The 22,737-nt window shown below is 43.2% G+C and overlaps 1 long non-coding RNA gene across 1 annotated transcript; it reads left to right on the forward strand.

The window, feature by feature from the left end:
- Window positions 1-10,880: 10,880 nt before the first annotated feature.
- LOC135323588 (uncharacterized) lies at window positions 10,881-22,292 on the forward strand. The gene is made up of 2 exons (XR_010385062.1): window positions 10,881-20,407; window positions 21,640-22,292. It is a non-coding gene; the product is annotated as an uncharacterized LOC135323588 (long non-coding RNA).
- The last annotated feature ends 445 nt before the right edge of the window (window positions 22,293-22,737 follow it).

A 22,737-nucleotide genomic window follows, 5' to 3' on the forward strand; every position in this document is an offset into this window, starting at 1 on the left:
ATACCATTGTTTTTCATTCCTTATCTTTCTGATGCCAGTTTCACAGTTAAAGCAATTAAGTCTACACTGGGAGGGTCAGCAGAGATGATTCCAAAAGCACAGTCTAGCTAAAGGTGATGCAATAGGTCCATTTAGCACCTTCAGCCATGGTATTAAAGAGGATGGAAAAAAAAGAAAAAAGATGACAAAACATGGTCCTGCATCTTCACTTCTTAGCTCATAACTGAATATTTATTTGCATTTAGAGAATCCAGCTCCTCCAAGCAATTTTGCATTCTCGCCCCATCCAGCCTCATGCCTGCCAAGGTGTCATTACAGTGCGCACTAGCATGTCCATGTTAGCCTGAGCTAGCAAGTAACAAGAGCATCAAAATGAGGCTGTGCTGGCTTCAGCACAAGTTGGCTCCATAGTATAATGCTAAGAACTTGCATTTCTATTGTAAGCACTGCATTAAAAGCCCATGCTGGGGCATCTTTGCTGCTGCTCTTACTAGTGCTTGCTACCATTGTTGTGCTATCCCTTCATTTTACTATGTAGATAACTTCTTTCCACAACTCCTTTCCTTCTGGCTCTTCTCTAAGGCAGTAGGTTTTTGTCATACTCTAACATATTTTTCTCTCCATCTTCACATTTTTCTTCCAAAGCTCTCATATAGCGAGTAACAGGGCTGATGCTTAGTGTAGCACCATTCCTGTCTAGTAATCTCAGCCTGGTTTCCAAGAGCCTGCCTGAAATGCATGGTTACTCCCAGACATTCCTTCTGCTGGAGCACTGGCTGAGTGAGCCACCTTGCTTCTTGCTGATCTCACAGCCTGAGTGCATCAGTAGAGAGAAAGTCTTGTTTCACCGCTGTCACTTGGAGAACTCCTGTCAACTTCTGCAGAACCAAGATTTCACCCAAGGTATCCCTGCTTCCCCCATGAAGTGCTGCATAAGCAGATATATAATCTCAAGGTGGATGCTAGGACTGGTTAGTACAGGAGGACTCTATGGCCACATCAGCTTTCTCCAGGCCCAAGCCAGACTGCAGGCACTGGAGTAATGCAGCAGAGTTTTGTATAGCATGATCTAGGGCAGCAACAGCAGAGCAAATTGCACCAGTCGGCAGCTGAACCAAAGGTGGATGTAGCCATGCTGTTAATGGGATGAGGGATGGGGGATGAGGACTATGCAGCTGCTCCCACAATGTGTCAGCTAGGAAACATGCAATATCTAGTGTACTGCTACCCAAGAACTAAGGCTTCTTGATAATTCACCCCACACAGACTAAAATAAACCCTAGGGACATATTATATAACCTTTGCTAGGAAAGGAAAGGAGAAGATCAATAATAACAAAATCCCCATATGCCAGCTATCTTCTACAGACTCCCTCAGAGCGTGGCAATGTGCACTGCCAAGGTGACCCATCAACCACAGCCAAACAAATCTCCAAGCAATGAGCACCAATCCACTGATAAAGGACTGCTCCTTGTTCAGGCCCAAATATCCTCCTTTCCCCTTAATGCTCTATTATTGGCTCCATCTTTTGCCACCATATACCATGAAAAGCAAGCAGAAAAGAAAATCTCAAGGGAAGCTTAATAGCATGTTTGTTAATTAGGAAGCATCGCTAAGAGCATTAGTCCCACATAATAACTACTGACCCATTTGGGTATATTTTCAAATGCTCTTTCCTTTTTGGTGTTGGCTTGTTCTGCAGCTTTGGATTATACAGTTGCCTTAAAGCCTTCATTTTAAAACACACGTTGCACTCACCCATCTGGCAACTTTATGTTGTATAATACAAGGGAGTGCACAGTCTGTGGCATAAATTACAGACAAGAAGAATGCAAAGGCACAGCATGTAGGGTAAATTAAAGCAAACATTCTTCATGGCCCATAGCAGAGAAGGACAGAGCAATTTTGCATCATAAATACAGGAAAAACATGTTTTAAAATGAGAAAATAAAATAAATAAAAAAGATATGCCCTCAGAGGCAGGCAGTCTGTTCCCAGTGTCAGCAGCAACCATGCAAGACCACATGAAGGAATAAAGAAAGGGATAATGCTAGATAACGAGAGCTAACAGATTGCAGTAGGAGGAGAAAGAAAGAAACCAAATGCTAAGATGGAGCAAGCCCCAGTGGACTTTTAAAAAACAAGAGCACAAACTGAAAATGAAAGGAGCAGAAAGCACGCAAAAAGATCTGAGGGTGGAAACCATTTTGGTCATTTTTTTGTGGTGTGAATAACGTACACCTTTTGCTAGTAACATAGCACTTAACATCAAAGCGCTCATAAATGCTCACTATTGACCATAGCCCATGGAAATCAGCCTAACCCTCAGAGTCCTGCTCGGGGGCCCAGGAGTGCTGAGCAGCCCGCAACACGCTGAACAGCCCACGCTGCACTAAGCAGCCCACGCCACACTGAACAGCCCGCACTGTGCTGAGCAGCTGACGCCGTGCTGAGTAGCCCACACCACGCTGAGCAGCCCACACTGTGCCAAGCAGCCCACGTCGTGCTCCAGCCTCTGGGGCATCACACGTGCAGGCATGTATGTGTGCCTGCGCATGTATGCCTCATGGGGAGGGGTGGGACAAACTGGGTTCCTGAGCAAACTGTGCTTGCTAGTGCATGCCAAAGTGTTCAGTCTGTGCCTGAGCTGTCCTCATCTGTGTATCCTATTTGCTCTTGTAGGCAAGGGCCTGATCCTGGCTGCAGGATCCTTTCTAGAGTGTTTTGCCAGGCTGCTGGGGCAGGTCGGTTTGCAGCACACCAGAGGCATTGTGCAGCTGACAACACGGATGCATGGATCTGCGACAAGCTGCCCACTGGGCTTCATCCTACTTTCAGCACCAAGCTCCTAGAGATGGTACAGACGCAGCCTCTTACACCAGCCTAAGTCAGGGCTGTTGCAGTTCCATTATCCCCCCATGCCCATTCATTCGTGCCAGCATTGGCTTTTGTATTGTCACGCTTCAGGGAGCTAATTCTGCTAAACTAACCTTACCAAAAAAGGTAATTAGTTTCAGATAGATCCTACTCTTGTCTTTGCCTGGGTGCAGTTACTGTTTACACCACCAAATGGGCAATCAGAGGTCTGGACTAGAGGTGTGGGACCATGGCGACTTCAGTTTGGATGAGGTTAAGCTACCATGGAACGGTACTCTGTTTTCCTTTCCCACCCTGTGTTGTTTTTGTCAATTTAGAGTGTGATTTTCTCAAGGCGCGGAGTGTTTCCCATTACGTTTGTGCATTGCCTAGCAAATTGGAACCCTGATCTGAGATGGAAACTTGAGGCCCCACCATAGTACAAATAATAAATGTAACACAGTGAAGAACAGATGCATTCACATATGGTATATTATAGTTCAGACAAATAAAAATTCTTATGTTGTATGTTAAAATCATTCTATATGTGCCACAGTTATCATAAAAACTGAAAACAAAAACAAAACCATGAAGAGTCAAGGCATCTCAGGGTACATAGCCCACCTTTGTGTCCATACCTTATTGTGTACAAACAGACACTTTTGTGTCCATACCTCATTGCCAAGCAAATCATCGTGCAGCAATATCCTGTAAGTTTAGCTCTGCTCTAGTTGTGCTGTCTTTTTTCTTTAACATTAATTTTAGAATTCCTTTCTAGTGTAAGCAGGCATCTGCAGCCAGCCTGGTCCCCAATTACACACACGCACACATATGGGGCTGACACAAATTGTCTACAAATTCTTCATTCTATGTCACTCCAGAAGAGCACGCTCATTCTTGTCCTTTCAAAATGTGTTCCTTAATGGCATCATCATCCCAAGGTAGTTTTGGTTTGATTCCCACTGGATTGGGAGATCATCCTGAAAGAGGGTATTTTTTAGTAAGCTGTGCTGACATTGGTAAGAATAGCAGCAGCAGCAGCCATTTGGAAGGAGGAAAGTTATTGGTGGAAAACTCTGGAACATAGTATTATTTAACTTTGCTGGAGGAGAAACGTGCAGATAAAGGAAATAATGAATTTTTAGAGAGTTATAGCTACATGGGAATTCTGAGATGAATTAAGATAATCTCTGAATTAAGGATCTCATTGGCTGACACAGGTAGAAAATGTGTTAAAGGACATTTTTAATAAGTTTTTATAAGCCAGATGAATATATACTTTCTCATGTCAATTTTCAGAAAATTCGTTCTGTACACAATGCTGTATTTTTTGGAAGGGTTGCTTTATGTACTTTGAAAATAATGAAATTCCCATGTCAATTTTCAGAAAATTCATTCTGTACACAATGATGTATTTTTTGGAAAGTTGCTTTTATATACTTCGAAAATAATGAAATGGTTTAATTCCTTTTTTAAGCACCACATTCACATCAGGCTGTAAGGTCATGGGCTTTACCACTATGTTAATTAACATTCACAAAAATAGTCCTAGCAAGGCTGCCTTTCAAAAAGATGATGCACTTCAGGAATACAAATTCACATATACAAATGAGATACACCGAACCCAAAATTTTTGACTTCCTGGTAGAACAATTTACCCATTTGCATTCTTGCACTAATCAATGAAACACCAAGAAAAAAGGTAGCTTGGACAATTGCCAGAAATACATCACAAGGAAGCATAAGCAAAGTACTAGTCCCCTTTGCCAGACATTCATTAGTAACTAATGTTAAATTGAAGTGAACCTTTTCACAAGCAAGAAAAATAGGCAATCCTGGAAATCGTTCTACTAGCAGCTCTTTATCCCACTTTTCCCTTTTTTCGCAACTAGAGGAAGCACAGTCTGAGCAATACATTTGGAACTGAAAAGCTTATGTAGTTTGGACTTAATTAATGGATGTGAAAAATGTACAGAAAATAATATACGTAGATTATTCATTGTGCCAGGCAAAAGTCATCACTCTCTGCCAGCTGTTGCCCAGAAGTAGTACATTTATTTAACAGAGATTTATGACTGGCTTATTTTGTGTTGAAACAGACACAGAAATTAGCATTTATAAATCAGTCTCAGCTATCTGCTTGTGATATCCATTCTAACACTTAGATATCAAACACTGATTGTATAGAGGACCACAGAGAGTGCTTGGACTTCACTATTGGTGCTAGCAACTTGACAGCAAGATAGAGCTGAAAAACATCTAGTATTTCTTCAACCAAATCAGACTGGGTGCTTGCCAAGACAGTGAAAGTTTGTGGGATTAAGCAGTTGAAGAATAGCGCCAGACTCCCCCTAGCCAGTGTACGAACTCAAAAGTTTATTTAGGTTGGTGGAGTGGTGCCAGTTTACAACAACTAAGGATCTGATCCCCACAATCTTTTCCCTTTTAAAACAGTCAGAATTAACCAAGATAAACTCTTCACTCCTAAGCTACTAGTTGCCTAAGGAAATATTTTGAAGGGATTCTTGCCCAAAATGCAAGTATCTTGAAAAACAACTTCTGGGGACACATTTGGCCTATTACTAGAATTTCTGAGCATCCTATACAATATGAGTAAGTCCTGCATCCTCTGTGAAAAAGACATGAAGCCTGCAGCTCTTTTGTAGTTTTGCTCACTTCTCCAATAAAGCAGTTAGCATGCACTATTGGAAGTGCTACCGTGCTATGTTTGATTTATTTTTCTTGGATTCTAACATGTAAAACCTGGCAACTTTACCTCAGAGAAGGACTGCAGGTTCACCAAAGCTTGTGGTCTGTCTGAGCCTTAGAGCTGCTTAATGTTGGGAACATGCTGCTCAGCATCCTGGGCCTCTCTGGTCCCAGCGGCACTTTGTCAGTACAAATGGCAGTGAAAAGCTTGCTGAAGGTCAGCAAAAATCAACCTTCTGAGTTTAGAGGCATTCCTTGTGGAGAGCAGACTTGACCAGGGCTTGCGTACGTCACCTTCTCCCTCTGTCTTCCCACAGCAAATAGTGAGATAGGCTAGTGCTAGGCTAGTGTGGAAGAAAATCAGATCATTCCCTGCTCTGCAAATCCTTGGCTCAGCTACTGTTTGCACATCTTAGAACAGGATAAGACAGTTTATTTGTGGCCAAGTGCCACACCAAGGCAGCTGTACTTGTGAGACATAGCTCTTGACTTAGGTCTCTTCTCTCCTCTCCAGCAGCACATACTCAGTAGCCTGGTGGGTTCTGGTGGTACTCCAAAACCATGCACTGGCTCTTACTGTACCTCTCTCCACAACTCCCTTCTTTGTTCTTCATGTCCCTCTGCACTGCTGTTTTAACATGCATACTCTTGCATTGAAAACCATTGCCCACAGTCAGTCCTTCCTGTTTTTCTTGTGTCATCACTCTCTGACTTCCTGTTCACTCCCTTCTCTGATCTTCTCACAACCTTCTTCCTACAGTAAGAATATGATATATCCTGTGGTTCCAGCTCCCATTGCTCTTACAACTGACTATATCTATTTTTAATTCCACTTCTCTAACAATCTTAGCTCTCTCCATTTTGTCTTAGGGCCCTTTTGGGGGACTCGGCATTAATCACTGTGAAAAAAAGGACCAACAAAACTTCGTCCATCCAGCTTCTTCCATTTGCATACAGTTGGCAGAGTTGCTCAGTGCTTGGGAATTGGTTCATTTGGTGAACTCCTAGTGAGTCATCAGAATGCACTGCAACCCTCTGAAGGCATCTTATCCACATGCTGACCTGGTCCAGCCCAGTGTAGCTGGTGGGGTCTCACGGGACCAAGGAGATGAGTACACAGTGATGGGGTCAGCAGCACAGCAATAGCTAGGAGGAGCCGTGGCTTGGTAAGACCTTCTGCCTGGAAGCTCCTTGGGTGGCAGCAGCTGGCAGGGCACTGACCTGTCCCACTGGCCCTGGGTTGCACTTTGGTTTACATCTCTGTGAGTAAGGGCAGTCAGTCTGTGAGCAGGAGTGAGGAGCCTGGACATGTGCATGTGAGGAGGTCAGGAGGAGAAGGGTGGGGAGGAGTTGTTTTGGGGAGAAAAGAAGTTTATAACCATGCTTGAATATTCGTACACATGTATCTGTGCAAAAAGAGTCTGTGGCCATGAGGGAGGGTCAGCATGAAAGATGCCAGTCTGTTCACTAGAACACATAGAGAAGTTTTTAGATTTTGGTTTTGAAAGCAGTTTTTCTGAAGATAGGTTTCTGAAGATAGCTCACAGAGTAGCTGAATTATTTCTTTTCCAAGGTAGCACTTTGAGAAAAGCCTTTCTGTGAAATTTTATGGTATTTTTCTACTAGCTGTGGTATTCACAGATGTTAAGGAAGGTGGGAGTGAACAGGCCCTCTAAATCCATAATCACTGTATGCAGTTACATTAATGAATGTCACCATTGATAAGTACTGTATGTTATATAACCAACCAAGCATTACCCAAACACAGAGCATTTTTATATGACCCATCAGAGCTATAAGGAGACGTTTTGGTGCCGGGAGTATGTCCTCCCCTCCCCACTCCAGCCAGCATTTTCCTAACTCCAGAGCCCCTTCCAGCCGCCACTGCTCCCTGCAACTCCTCTTCTTGGGTTGCAACCACAGTGACAACAGTCAGCACAGGTCTGTTGTATTTTTGCCTATTCAGAGTGCCCCTTTCACCCTGCTGTGCCTCTCCAGTCCATGCAAGCCTGGCATCCTTCTATAAACTGAGTCTTCCCTCCCCAGGAAACCAGTCCTCGGTCTTGTGCTGCAGCCCATCCATCTTGAGCAAGTTTTTGCATGTGCTTATTGTGTGACTGAAGACATCTGAGTATCTTCCAAAGACAAACAGTCAGCTTCTTCTGCTGAAGTCAAGGGGAGATTTGCCAACAGCTGTACAAAAATTGGGCTCAAACCGTCATCTGAAAGACAGATGAATGAAAAATGCAACAGACATTGCTGCTGAAAATAGATAATTTCTAATTCCCACAGCTCTGTCTTTGTGGCTTAAAATAAGCCTTTCTGCATTAAGGCAACAATTTTCAAAACAACAAAACTATAAAAACAAATGTTCATTCTGTGTGCTGTTTCAGTTACATTTCCATGAGTGTACATACTTTTGATGTGTGAATTTTCCCATTAGATTCATATTACTTTGGTTTGGACACCATCGATGATGCATACTCTGAACAGTGGCAGTGAGATTAGACTTCTAGTATTTACATCTGCGGGAACAAAGGAAATGAGTCAGCATACTGGCAAGGTCCCATCTGATTGCAAAACTGCTGAGCATTATCAATCCTTGGGATTCAATACCTATCCCTATGCCTTGCAGCTCCAGATCAGTCTGCTAAACATTTGTGGTTCTAGGGTCATGAATTGGCAGCCACTTTATATTATGTACGTGACGCAAAAACAGGATGCTTTTTGTATGGCCCATGTATGCAGAAAAGCATTTTAGGGACTGGTCATTATTAAGAATATTTATTACTCCAGTGGTTGAATCAGCTGCTGCTCAGAAGCATTATATTTAATAAATGAATGCTTAATGAATGAATGAATGAATGAAAATGAATTTAATAAATGAACACATTTAATAAATGTTACCAGCTTCTTTTGAGTTAAAACAGACACCAATAAGATTCTCCTGGCTAAAAAGAAGCTTGTGCTTCTTTGAAAAAGGTAACCTAAAGGAGTGAGAGTTGGAGGAGCCTGCCAGAGGAAGCAAACAATCCTGCTTGTTTTGAAGGTACAACTTGACGCATTAGTGGAGAGGGCTCTATGACTACATTGCCTATGGCTAGACTAGATGACTCAGAAGTTTTCTACCACGTCTATGTTCCCTGACTTCCAACTTTTAGGTTGGCTTCCAACTTTTAGGTGGGCTTTAAGTCTGTTTTGTGCGACAGGAACCCCAAAACAGGATACGGTGGACTGAGCCTCCTCTTTTTGCTTCTTTTCTTCATACTAACCTCTACAGTTCTTTGCATGCTATGGGAAAGTGTGGATCATATCTGAACAAATAAAATGCTGCTTTGGAAATAATACCACTTCTTGGGGCTGATACAAAGAGCAGCAATATGAACTTAAGTCTCAATGGTAATGAATGACAGGGGAAAGAGTAAATAATGCTAAAATCAGTAACTTTTCATGCTTCTTAGCCAGATGAAATGCACATTTTTCATGACTTTTCTTCCTCTTTCCCCTGTCAAGTACATACTGCTTTGCTGAGTACAGAAGTTTGCTAGGTAAGGAAGGTAAGTTTGCTGTAAGGAAGTTATGGTAATTGCCTCTATATTTCTGCTCAAGCACTTTCCGGTGTTTGATACCCAGCCTCTCCCATTATATTATGGCTAAATGAGGTTGAAAATCTACTCCTATGGAATTCTGCTACTGATTTGGGTGGGAACAGGATTTCATCACAAGAATAGCCTCAGCCTGGCAACTGGTAGTGACTAGGCAGTCTGTATGCCTAGGGCTTTCACCAACCCTGGCTCTGAGGGAGTTAAAATTTTGTATACAAAGAAACAAAAAGAGCCCTTTAAAATCTGAGTTCCAGTGCAAGTCATCGTTTACCATATGGTAAGGTATTTATCCCAAATACATGTTGTTCAGTAAATCATAGGGCTTGGGGGGTGGGGGTGAGGAAGGGGGTTGTTGTTTTGATTTTAAAGTTCTGTGCAGCAAACTGTCTCTGCAAATTGCTGTCATTACAATGGCTGTGAACCAGTCAGCTGTGCAAGTCTGATTGGAACAAGTCACCAGAAGAACTGCCCTTTTTCCTCCCCCTCCCCACACCCTTGCTGTGCTGCTGGTAAACGCAAGCGTCTTTCAAAGCCGGACCGGACGCTAGGACCTTTCCACCACAGCACTGCCTTACCTGATTTGTAAGCAGACAAGACCTACCAAACCGGACACAGGAAAGAAAGGAAGACAGCTAATAGTAGCATTCTCAACTTTGTTACTAATTTCCAAAGAAAAGCAAGTTTACATTGCAGTAGTTTGGCAACTCAAGTTGCCAGAACGGCAAATATCCAATATACACCCACTGACCACCTCTAGGAGGCTTTATGTTGTTGTTTGTCATTTATTTCTGTGGCTGGTACTAATTTTCAGTTTGTCATCCTTTGAGTCATAGAAATTCTTCCTCTTCAAAAAGGATGTATCTCCCTGCCGACCATGGAAAAAATGTAGCACGCAATTCAATCCTTTCCTGATAGCACCGGAGACGAGGAGAGGGCAAGTTAGAACAGCCTGATGAGGAAGTTCTGTCATTTCCAGAAGGAAGCATGATTCACAGGGCAGAGCATTTTTGGGAGCCTGAATCAGAGCTGTCGAGGAAGTCAGTTCTTGGACAGTTTAATGTTTAGTTTAACTGTGACTTTACCGGCAAACTGTGTGCCTCTCCCCACAGCCAGTGGGTACAGCAAGATCAGATTACATGCCACTCAAGAGCAGGCAAGAAGACTGGCAAGGAAGTGACTTTCAAATATTTCAGATAACACGAGAAGTACCCCAGAAAAATCTGTCCTTAAATGTCATTGCAAAGCGGAGTCCTCCTAATGCAGATTTAAGGGAGAAATATTTTCTCACACTTTCCCCGAGAACAGTGGGAGGGACCTGTGGGGTGGCCATAAGGAGCTGTGAGGGGAGGGCCACGCAGCTGGCGGCCACTGGGATCCTTCCCAAAAGGCTTGAAATTACCACACTAGTGGTGAGGGGGGTTCATTAGTCATGGCACAGACCTGCTAAGTGAAGCTATCTGCAGAGAGAAAGAACGAGTTAGTTACTGGTTGCCAGTAGGCTGCAGGATAAATTTGTTGTTTTTAATTATCTATTGTATCTTAAAAGGATCACGATTTGATTAATGTCGTTATGCTGCTCCCCCCCACACACACACTCATACTCACATGCCATATTGCAGCAAACAAGATTAGACAGGAGTATCTTCCCCTGCTCTTTCCCTCTCCTCCTTCCATACTTTTCTAATGATTTATTGGCAAAGCACTATATGCCTGTGAAGAGTCCTCAGTTTGGGAACTCATATGCCTCGGTTTACCACAGCTCTGATATGCTGTCCTTCTTGGAGCACACAGCCATTCCTCCTAGGCATAGTTTAATAAAGTGAAGAGGGGGAGAAATGAAGGAAATCTATGTTATTATATGAGATGATTAGCAGGCTGCTAATTTGTTTGTGTCTCCCAAGGCACACATATGTCATTGGGGTCGAGCAGATCAAAGAAGCTCTCAAGATATTTAGTGTACAGGAGTATATATCAGAACACAAGGCATAGTAACAGCGGAGGTGTTCCAAGTCTGTACATTTGAATAAAGGGAAACCATCCTGCATACTCACTCTTTGCACAGGGGTTTACATTTCTGGCCTCCTGGATAAGGAAAGGCTGAGTATCAGGGAGAGGCAGAGTTCCTATAGGATGCGAGAGGAGAATGGGATACATAGAGCATGCCTACGCATCCCTCGAAGACGTCACTCTATCTGGGAGCCAAAAGGTAAGGGAGTGGGTTTGCTGACTGTGACACACAGTGGGAGGAGATCGGAGACACAAAGGAGTCATGGGTGTGAACCAGGAAACAAGCCCGTGCCCACCCAGCTTTTTGTTTGCTTGAGGAGGATGTAAAATATGCTTACACCAGTTGCGCTCCAGCGCCAGCGCTAATTGTTAACAATAAAAGGTCACTAGAAAACAATTGCTGGGAACTGGAATTACACAAGGGGCCTGGGTAATGTGATCGTTCCTTCGTTCCTTCGTATGAGAATGCCATCCTGTCAGGGAACAGGGCATGCAGCGATCCTGTGGAGTGACTTGCTAGCTCAGATGAGGAAGGGAGGTGTACAGCTCTGTCAGTCAGACCTACCCCCTTCAATTCCCTCCTCCCAGATGCACACGCTCACACCAAGTAGCCTCGTTCAAGCATATTTAGCCCTTCTTTTAGGGAGTTTATATGTAAGGTAAAATACAGTTCTTTTTCCTATTATCCATGAGGAAAATACTGACTTTGATTTCCTTTCATATAGCAGAACGGGAACGGGGTGCTCAGTGGTGGTAGGTTTGCACAAAAAGAACCACCGCTGCCATAGGAGGGAGGAAGGAGGTGAAGTGGAAGGTTGTTAGCACAACCCAAGGTAAAAAGAGGGAGGAACCTCTGAAAGTATCATACTTCCTCCCAAAATACATTCATAATTCAGTCAAGGGTGTGAGTACTGCTCAGGAAGAAATCTCTGACCTAGCATTAAATTCATATGTATAGACACCAGTAACAGTACCACAGGCTGAAAAATCCTGCCAGTATGTCAAATGAGTACATTGGCAACCCATCCCATCCAAAATCTGTGCTGTTATGGCTCTCTGGCTCTCACTGCTAAACTAACCAGTAAAAAGCTAGCTTGTGTATGTCTGCATGTCCTGTGAGCACACCACAGGCTGCTCTCTGGACATCTCATCACTTTAACCCTTCAGGAGCAAGCAAAGTTAAAAAATGTCTGAACAACCTAGAGATGCTTTTAGGCCACGTCTACACTGAGGAACAGCCTAACTGTCAAACAGAGGCTGACTCCAGGCCACTCAGCAGTCAGTAACAGGTCTAGCTACAAAAATGCTAACCCCATGTGTAGGTAGAGGCACTGCTGAGAACTCCGCAGCTGAGCTGCCTCAGACCATGCCTGTCTTGCCTTCACTCCAGGGCCACACAAATGCAGCTATTTACAAGGAGGACATTAGACAATTATTCACCTTTTCCTCTATCTTGCCCTTTGAGAGGGTTTATGTGTATCCAGCCAACTCTCAGATAAAGTCCTGGAGCCTGAGCTTTCAGTAGCTGTACCCATCCAGGACAGCACAACATGCCTTGCTGCTCCCAGAGATACTTCCCTCAGCCACTGCAAGCTCTTCTCCAGCCCTTCATATCCAATTCCTGCAAACAGACTTTATAGCCAGGGAGAGAGAACTCAGATCACAGGATAGATACGCATGAAAAAATAGTTGTTGGAGAAAGTGCACAACTGTTTTCCCTTTCTCTAGTCACTGCGTATGTCTGAACCCCACCATGCAGTTTTGAAGCTCTACTCTTTGGTGGTGGGGCCCAAACTCTGTTAAAAAAGCCACTGCCAAAAAAGTTTCCCCAAATCTCCATCAACTGTAGAGACCATGGTGAGGATGTAATGCCTTACAAAGAAGGGAACAGATGACCAAGTATCTGTTCTGGAGATGTTCAGTACAGATAAGTTTCTCAAGAAAGCCACAGGATTAACATGTAGTGTAGCAAGATAGGAGTAATATGCTGTCAAGCAACACCGTAAGAGAGGTTAAATGGTTTCTGTGAGAAGAACGTTGAATTTTCAATCCTTCCCACATGCAGTTTCCTCATATCATGCAGTTTCCTCATATGAAGGATTTTGCTCTATGTAGACAAGGAGAGTTCAATGAATGCCAAGGAGCATCATCTTGTCCTTTATGGCTGTGAGAAATGGAAGAAAAAAAGGGAAGAGAAACGGTCTGGTTGAGAGAAAAGCAAGATTAGTTTGGGTCCAGGTTCTCACTGTCTTTGTAGAAAGTGGAGAAGAAAGACCTATCATTCCCTTTCAAGACCACTGTCATAAATGATAGCTCCCTTGCTGGTACTGTGATTAAGAGGGAGGTGCTGGGGCAGCATCTGTTGCTGGGTGCCAGACATGTGCTAGTGTCAGAACTGAAGCCGCTGCAGCAGGTCCTGGGGCCATGCAGATGTTGGGGCTGTGATGTGGCAGCACAAGTGTGAGGAAAGAGATTAAAGATCCAGCAGTCTCTAGGTGACACTGATACTGTGATGCTCCATGAATCTGGCCACGTCGTGTCTGGTTTGGTCACAGCACCAAGAAAGACACAGATAAGCTGATGAGAGTCCAGAGTATTACAGGAATCATCACAGGTACAGCAAACATTATCTTGGGAGGAAGAATGAACAAATTGTGCTTGCTCAGTGTAAAGAAGAGGGGATGGAGGGAATACTGAGAATGTCTTTAAATACCTAAGGAGTTGGTACAAAAAGCAAGAGAATAAACCTGTGTTGAATCTGTGGTGAGCTGCAGTGGTAGTAAGAGATTTAAGTTGAAACAAGGAAGATTCTTGTTAGACACCAAGAAAAAAAAACCTTTCTGATAGTAAGACTATGAAGCCCTGTAATGGATTGTCTCAGGAAATTCTGGAGACCCTAGGATGGGATGCCTTTAAGAGTAGGAAAACAGCAGTCAGGAAGGACAACGATGTAGCTGATACTACTTGTGGATAACCTCCCAAGTACCTTTCATGTTGTAGACACGTATTAAAATGAAGAAGAGGAAAAATCTATTTTCTGATGAGTTTCCCATTCATTCCCGCCGCTGCCTGCATTACTTTTCATTCTAACTGCATTAAAATGCACAAAATCACTTCTCTGTTAATGTATGACTGTATAATAAAACCCATGAGTTAGGAAAAAGCAGATCTTGTGAAAACAGAGGACTTGAAAATTTTGTACTTTTATCGAAAAAAATCATTTTACAGCACTCCATGTTCAGCCTATAAAGTTCAAAAGCTGTAGGATGAGTTTTACATTTTGAAACATTTACTTTTTGAAGAACTACAAAGATGAGTCTTAATGTACAGATTTCTGAATTAATAAAAATACTCAAATGTCTTTGTCAGCAGGGTCATGAAACTGAAGCCAGAATGCCATTAAACAAAAGATAAAATATTGGATGAAATGCCCCTGCCTTTACTGGCATTTTTTTAGGAGCACTGCCATTGAATACAGAGATGAAAAAAGTAGGAGATGATCTTGTCCCCATTTCTTACCAAAGGATATACTGAGTGAAACAGGTCCAGTTTTTTCGCACATACTTTTGATGAGGAAAAGATCTTTATGACAGTAAATGTAGATACTCATTGTTATATTTAAGGCTGAATTCCAGCTTCTGTCCTAAGCCTTACCTCATCCTCCTCTGTATTTTTAGCTGCTCAGAACTTTTTGAAACAGTTCCATTTGTGATTAAAATTGTCACATTTGCTCTTATCACAGAATTAATTTGGCTTAAAAAGAATGCATGCTACACTGAATAACCTTTTTATTTTTAATTATTGGGATATCCATTAACTGCAAAGTGAAATGAAGCACTGGCATAGCTCCGAAATAACAAACTAGAAACTCTAGATACCTCTAAAAGAGAGCTCCAAAACAAAAGCAGGCCTTAGACCATGACTGGATCTGTAAGGGTCCACTGCCCACCTCACCTTTTATGAGCTCAAGTCCCACACTCGTAATAGAGATCTCAGCAACTCGTTTACATTTGGAAGAAAAAAACTCCACAGTTCAGAATGTTAAAAGCATTTATCTCCTAGAAAGTACTAATGTGGCTGCAGATTTGTAATCTCAGCCTTTACCGTCCCAGAAGGGCATGCACATGAGTGAACACTAGTAACCTCTTAGGTATGGCCCAAAGAAGTGATGCCCCATTCTGACTGTGTTCATAGATCCTGCAATCACAGATACCGTCATGCCAGGAGACTCAGGAGATGAATTATTTGAAACCTGATGATGAAATCCTACTTGAAGTCATGGTGGGGGGAAAGTATGGGTATTCAGATCTGGCTTTTCAGCTGTTTCCTTCAGTGAGTAGGCGGTAAGCTTTATGCTCACCATCTATAGCCCTGGGCTTCAAGTGTTGTGACTGAAGAAAAGCCTTTTCAGCACCTGCAGATTTGGACTTTCTAAAAAGGGCAGGAACACCACCACCACCACCCCCCAACAACAGAGACATCAGTGAGAGCCTCACAGCCAGGTCTATGCAGAACCAGGGCCCATTTTGAATAATCACTCTTAGAACCTGAAGTTTTCTGCTCACACAGAGCCTGAAATATAGTCCTAACTTCCCAAGAGACCAGATTTCAGGAGCCTGAAGGAAAATAAATTACTAGATTGGTAGCAACCACGGTCTACATCGTAAGCAGTTATTGTAAGATTAGTGTTTTTTGAGGGGAGAGGAGATTTGCAGTATTTATCTAACATAGAAATGTGTGTATGCATATATGACTCTGCTACCTGTAAGCAGAAGACAGCTTAACCAAATTCCCTTCCTCAGGGCACAGCTTGCCAAATGCAATGCCTGGCCCATCATGTGTGCAAATCTTCATCGTCAAACAAGAACTTTCTCTGGCTGGAAAGGAGTGACTTGTAGTGCAAAGCATGCCAGCGTATGTCAGCAGTATTACTCCCTTGGCACTGCTCCTCCCTGTTAATTGTAGAGTAGAAAACGTTCTTCTTCAGGCTTTTCCTCTAACTACCCCTGTGAGACAGCCAGAAACTGTGGACATTTGTGTGGAGAGAATTTGGCAGCTGAAACTCATGGAAGCCTGGCTCTGGCATGAGCGCTTCTAACAGCAGCATCTGGACCTCTGGGTAACTTCCTGACTGATCTCCTGCCTCAGATGGGAGGCCAACCACTAAAAGTGCACAAAACATGATTGGGGGGGGAAGGGCAGAGGCTTGGACATTTCTTATGGTTTCAAAAATAGCAGAGCAAATCCAAACACATTGGCAGACTGCATGTAATTTCAAAACTCAGTGGGAAAGTGCCTTCTCTCGATGATTGTCTTGCAGATTCCCCGCGTTGATTTTCTGTCTGTTCCAGCAGCAAAGCCGCAGCTGCGACCTCACTTAGAGAAACACGTGAATTCAGAGCTCAAACATGAGTGCATTGCTGGTGCGTAGTGAACAGCTCATTGGCTCAATTTACAGGGACAACTGCATCAAAATACTGCGATGTTTGCAGAGTCAGTCTGCAGTTTGGTTGTATGGGGAGATAGGGGAGTTGTGTATGTGTCATTTTCCTTGTTTCTCCATTCAGAAGCTTTGTTTTGCTTTCCTAAACACAAGCAAAACAAAAGCAAAAATGCTCCTGGTTAGATTACTTCCCGTCTGTGCATATGTATATGTGTGTGTGTGTGTGTGTGTATAGCTATATGTGCGTAGGAGAGGCTTGCCTTCAACAGCAAATGGGAGTTTAGTCTGTGCTGACCTATAGGCTACAGATGATGGCATAGTTAATGGGTTCTTCTTTCACCCAAACAAGTCCAGCTTGCTGTGTTTGACTCATTCATTGGTTAGCCTTTGGACTAATAACATAGTTGAACGTTGCTGCCTATCCAATGACCCACCTAGAGATAACTATGTAGGAGAAGCCAGAGCACTAATGTACAGGGCCTAACCCAAGTGGTAATATGCTATTCCAGTGTCCCATTCCTGCACAGGGAATGTGTACATCCACCTTCTGTACATCCATCCCTCTGTACATCCACCTTCACCACCAGGTCTGAGCACTCAGATGCAACAAAGCATCTATAACATTACTTGGACCAGGTGAATCATCTCTCCTGCACGCCAACACCATATAGATACACAGAAAAAAAACCATACAAGGACTTGCAAACTGCACAAACCACACATCATACAAAAATCACTCACTTTGATTCACCATTTCTCCATTCATCACAGGGAAGACTGACATTTTCTGAATAATAAATACAAAGTATTTTGTAAGTGGAAAATAAATGGCTTCAGATAAAAACTCTCCATTGATTTCTCTTGCCCTTCTGCTACTCCTTCTTTCCATTACCATTTTTTACCTTGTCATTATTGTGTAAGAGTGAGGAGAAGAACAGAAGAATAAGAAAACCCAAATGCTGATATCCAAGATGTACACTGTATCCAAAGACTCTGCAGCACAAGTACAAAGTTGATTTTCTACCATGACGATAAAGAAAGGAGGTGTGCTAAAGGGGGCGAAGAGTCTTTTTACAATGAGAAACTTGTCAAAGACAGCTTCATTACCAGACAAAAACACAGAGAGTTCAAAAATATTTCTTTAAATGGTCAGGTACAGGGTAGAAGGACGAAGTCAGGACTTAAAAGCATTCCTCCAAAATGTGGCAAATAGATTTTGAATTCTGATCATCTCTGGAGTGTCAGCAGGTGATTAATTCATCTGCATCCTGGAAGGAAGACTTTTTAACAATGTCCACACATAGGACATAGCATTGCTTACAAGAAACACTGGCATACTTCAGTCACTAGGCAATTCTTGCTGGGCCATGAAGGTAAATTAGTGATGCCCTTACTAACAAAGTTTTTGACATCTTTGCTTTACAATAAGCAATGAAGCCTTCGTGTCTCAGAGAGACAATCCTCCCTATAGATGTCATGCAAAGAGTGAGATTGTAATATCTTAAATTTTATTCCAGGTTTGCCTGATAAGTGGGTGGCAATAGTTACAGGCCGATTTGTGCTTTTCCATCATGCTGTCTAGACATATTTGCAAGCACTGCTTTGCCTTGAGGAGGAAAGGGTATATCATATATTACACAATAATGGGTTATTTTAAACTTGTAATGCATTAAGAGGCTGTTTTCAATCAGAAACCATTTGATATGAGGGTATGTTCCAGACAATAAATGGAAAAAGTGGAGCGTATCCTTTTTTTTTCACACAGGAGACAATACCCATACTTTCCATATAGACAGGAAATGGCTTAGGTTTATATATAGAAATACAGTATATTTTATATGCATACATAATGTATTGATTTATTAAAAAAAGACTCTGTGTCTGGTTGAAGCTGCAAAATCAATATACACCTATGTAAATATTTTAATACAGCCCAGAAAAGATGAAACTGGAATCCTTAAGAGAGATTCCTTCCCATCAGACTCTGACAGGGGCCCAACGTGACGTGTGCAGTGCAGAGGGTCGTGTGTTGTTCAGCAGCCGCTCGGAGACGCTGAATCTGCTTTGCTCAGCGTCTGCATATTGCAAGGGACTGTCCCACCTGGCTCCCACAAGAGCTCTTGGGGGCACCGCAGCTCCTCCCTGCCCCACCAGCCCTAACTGCGATATCCATGCTTGCTCCTCCCTGGCACCGGACCCAGCAGGGCTGGGGCTGGGGCCCAGTTTGCCTTGGGGCTGTGAGACTCCCCGAGCCTGTCCCCCAGGCTGCCTCCCTCGTGAGATGGTGAGAGGTGCCACGGGCTTCTCGGGAATAAGCACCTCCATGGGAGAGCGGTCTGCTGCGACAGCAGGACCACGTGTTGTGGCAGACAACATCTCCTGTCGAAGGAGCAAATAAAATCACTTTCTTAGAGGGTGACAGTTTCCAGGCCACTGCTCAGTTTTGCTTTTTTCCTCTCCATTGCTCTGTGCACCTGCAGCTTCCTGAGGACACAGACGTTGCCATGGCGGTGAGCGACTCCTTGCTTTCTGGAGTCCAAACAACATAAGCAGTTAGAAAAGGTGTGTTTTACCAGGGCTGCTCTGTAATCTAACAGTGCTAAGTCACTTTTTGACTCTCGCTTTCTGCAGGACGTATTTGCATTGCTTTAGAAAGGTTTGCCACCAGTCTAAGAGATTAGGAAGGCTAGGAGATACGTGTTTAAACCTATGCTCATTTCAAATTGCATGAATTCCTGCTCACCAGACTATGATCCAGAGTCAGACATTATGGTCAGATTATTTAATACATTAGCAAAAGTGAATTTGACGGACACAATCACCAGCTGGTTGTGATCTGATAAAGCTGTCTCAGGAAAAACACAGTAATGAGCCAGAACAGGTATATTTATTTCTTTCAGGCAGTGTAAACAGACCTGTGTTTACTTTTTTACAAAGGGCTTTTTTCCTATGCTACCAACATGTATTCTTTCACTTGACTTGGTATGTGTTGGGTGTTTTTGTTTGTTTGTTTCTGCATATGCTAAAAGCCTTAACTGGGTTCTTCAGTCCTGCCATTCATCTGATGCTGGTATTAAACATTTTCAGCTTCTTCAAGCCTTACATGACCTTCTGGTCCTCTGTAATATTTTTTTAAAATAGTTTTAAAGAAGGAAGGAAAAAGTACAGTGAGAGCACTTGGCTACTTCCAGTTGCAACCCCTAATGGCTTTGGTTTGCAAAGTTTCACAAATACTATTACAGAGAGAAAATAAATCTCTCTCTACCATGAAGCTGTGGCGTTGTAGAGGACCGGTTCTCTACATGCGGTTTTGTCTCAACATTGCTGCTGCAAAGCCGCTGCTGCCAAGGCGCGTCGGGCAATGCCGCGCCGGCGCCCCCGGGAGCCGTCCACGAGGTAAACAACCTCGTGCACCTGCACGAGGTAAAAAGGGCGCGAAAAAAGGGCAGAAGGTCGTCTCTAGGACATGAACTGCACGTACTCATTTGCCATCTGCGCATGAGCAGGAGACCCCCAGATGCCCCAGCCTGTTTCTGGAAGGTTCTGAGAAGGCAGACTGTGCATGACAGTTAATCTGCATGGGAAGCGAGGAAGCATCTCCCAGAGGTGGGGCAAGAACCTATAAAAACTGCAGACTGTGCGAAGGGGCGGGGGGGGGGCTTGCTTGCGACGACTGAGGAACTCGAGCGGAGTCAGTGGAACCAGACGGGAGCTTCCCGCCGCTGCCCTCCGCCGCCACAGAGACTCCCAAGAGAAGAGGACCAACGGGACGCCGCTGGATCCATGGGTGGTGATACCTATCTTTCTCTCTCTCTCTTTCTGTCTTCCCCTTTTCCTCTGTTTTTCCTAAACGTGTGACGTGGGATGTGTCTAGTTAGTTGATTCCATTTTGCCTTAATAAATCTTAAAACTGGTTGGCTGGTGTCGTTTCACCTTAATTCAGTCCAAGGGCATCACGAACTTGGTCGTTTGGCCCCAAGGGGAGGGAGGTCGTCCTGAACGACTCCCTTCGGGCTGCGACAGGCGTAAGGACTGAAATACTCGCTAAGCCATAAAAGTTGAACTTGGAGTGAGGACAGCTCCAGCCGTCACCTTGCATATTTCATTTGTTACAGGCCATCTGTGTGTATCGTCAGGGATTTCAGGAAAATATTACTCAGCTGTCTTTTATCTCTGTCTAGTCTAGCTGGAGTGTGGGTAGCAGAACACCAAGTAACAGCTTCCTAACTTTAGTCTCATGATAAAAGATGCTGCTAACCCCAGATATATTCTCATAGCAGCAAATGTTTGTATTGATTAATATTACATGGTTATAACCAGCTGAATATGCTGCGCATGGAGCATATTTTAGGGAAAAAAAATGAGTTCCTTCCTTCCTAATAAGCTCTTTGTTTATTACTTGTTGAAGTGGAATGTGAGAGTAGAAAGTAAAGCTCAGGTATCAAAAAGAACTGGTGATGATGGGTGGAGGGGGGGTCACTTGTGAAAACAGTGGAAATCAAATCAATTAGGCCTGTCAGCTGGAAAACATCATGGGGAATTAACACTTGTTTGTCTGGATTCCTGCAGCCTGAATAAAAGTGCACAAAAATGTATTCAAGCAACAAAGAAAGGACTGTGATATAAGTTAAAAAAAAAGTGTAATGTAAGGCTTATATCCACTGACAAATGAAATAAGCAAATAAGCTAAAACTTTCAAAACAGCAATACACTTTTAACCTTCAGAAGCAAGTGCATCTGCACAGCAATGACAGACAGAGGTGAAGGTACCACTTCTGCAAACTTTAGGGCTCATAAAGAGCAGAACCTGGCAGGGCTTTGCTGAAAGTGGTAAGATTTTGCCTGGTTGCCATGAAACTGAAATTACAGCTGGTGGCATAAATTGAAAAGGCATGCAAAATATTCAGGGAATACTTGTATGAAGGGGCTACAAAGGAGGGAATTCTTGGGGGCAGAGGCATCCAGGAGCCTTTGGAGCTGAACCTCATTCTGGTTTATTTTGTTTTCTCTTGCTTCTAGGTTGAACTATACTGAAAGGCCCTTCCCTCTACTGCAAAAGGGTCTTTTTTTTCATATCACACTCCAGGAGAGCAAAGATGGTGCCAGGGCAGCTACAACCACAGCTTCTACTGGATCGGTGCCTGACTGAGGAAAGCAGGAATTCAGGACTGCAGTCTCCAAGGCCTCTGACTAAACTCATTAAAACTTGGACACAAATATTAAGCGGTTAGATGCGTTGGCCCCGATTCCCTCTCCTACCCAGACTCTGGCAAATGCTTGGGAGTTTCCCCCCCGGGTCCTGAATCTGGAGCTGCTGGGGTGTGATTCAGTCCCAGGAGCATGGCAGGGCAACTCTTCCGTATCCTCACCTGAGTAACCTGGACCAGGCAGAGCATGGGCTGGGTTTCCTAAACCAGGCTCCAGGTTACCTGCACACAATTTCAAGCCCCAGGCTGCCAGAGAGGATGATTTTGTGGGTGTTTTGTATCACTGGTTAATTCATCTAGGTTCTATTAAAAGACCCCAAAGACCTAAGGAACAGTGTAGAACACTAACATCGGTAAAACATTGAAGTTCAAAATGTTTCAACAAATTTCACTTGTATTAAAATATAAGGGGTTCGTGGATTGCTTTTTTAACTTTTAAATGTAAAGGTACATTTAAACATATCATTACTTATTTGTAAGTATTGTTGTTTTATATGAGGTGGCTGACCTAGCATGAGAATTCTGGTTGGATTCCAGAATAACAAAAGTAATTGTTCTTTCTTGACAGGCATATCTGTATTCTTGCATTTTACATACTGACTACCCTTACACAATTCTTGGCACATGCCACACTTTTAAAGTGAACCGTTTTTAATGCACCTTTATTTTATTCTAAAAATATCACTCAATTAGAGAAAGAAACAATTCGAATGAAAGGAGTAAGTTAAAGGAATGGTTTAAAGGTGCAATCATAAATTGCTTGCTACTTTTCCTTCAAAAGGAGGTAGCTCAGGAAAAACATTTCTTCTAACTGCCTAGGAGCTTTTGAATCTCTGTCCAGAATTATAGGTATCATGGCCATCCCTAGCTGTAGTTTAAATTATTATAGTCATAGAACAATGTATAAACT

This window comes from Dromaius novaehollandiae, chromosome 1, assembly GCF_036370855.1.
Source record: "Dromaius novaehollandiae isolate bDroNov1 chromosome 1, bDroNov1.hap1, whole genome shotgun sequence".
NCBI lineage: Eukaryota > Metazoa > Chordata > Aves > Casuariiformes > Dromaiidae > Dromaius > Dromaius novaehollandiae.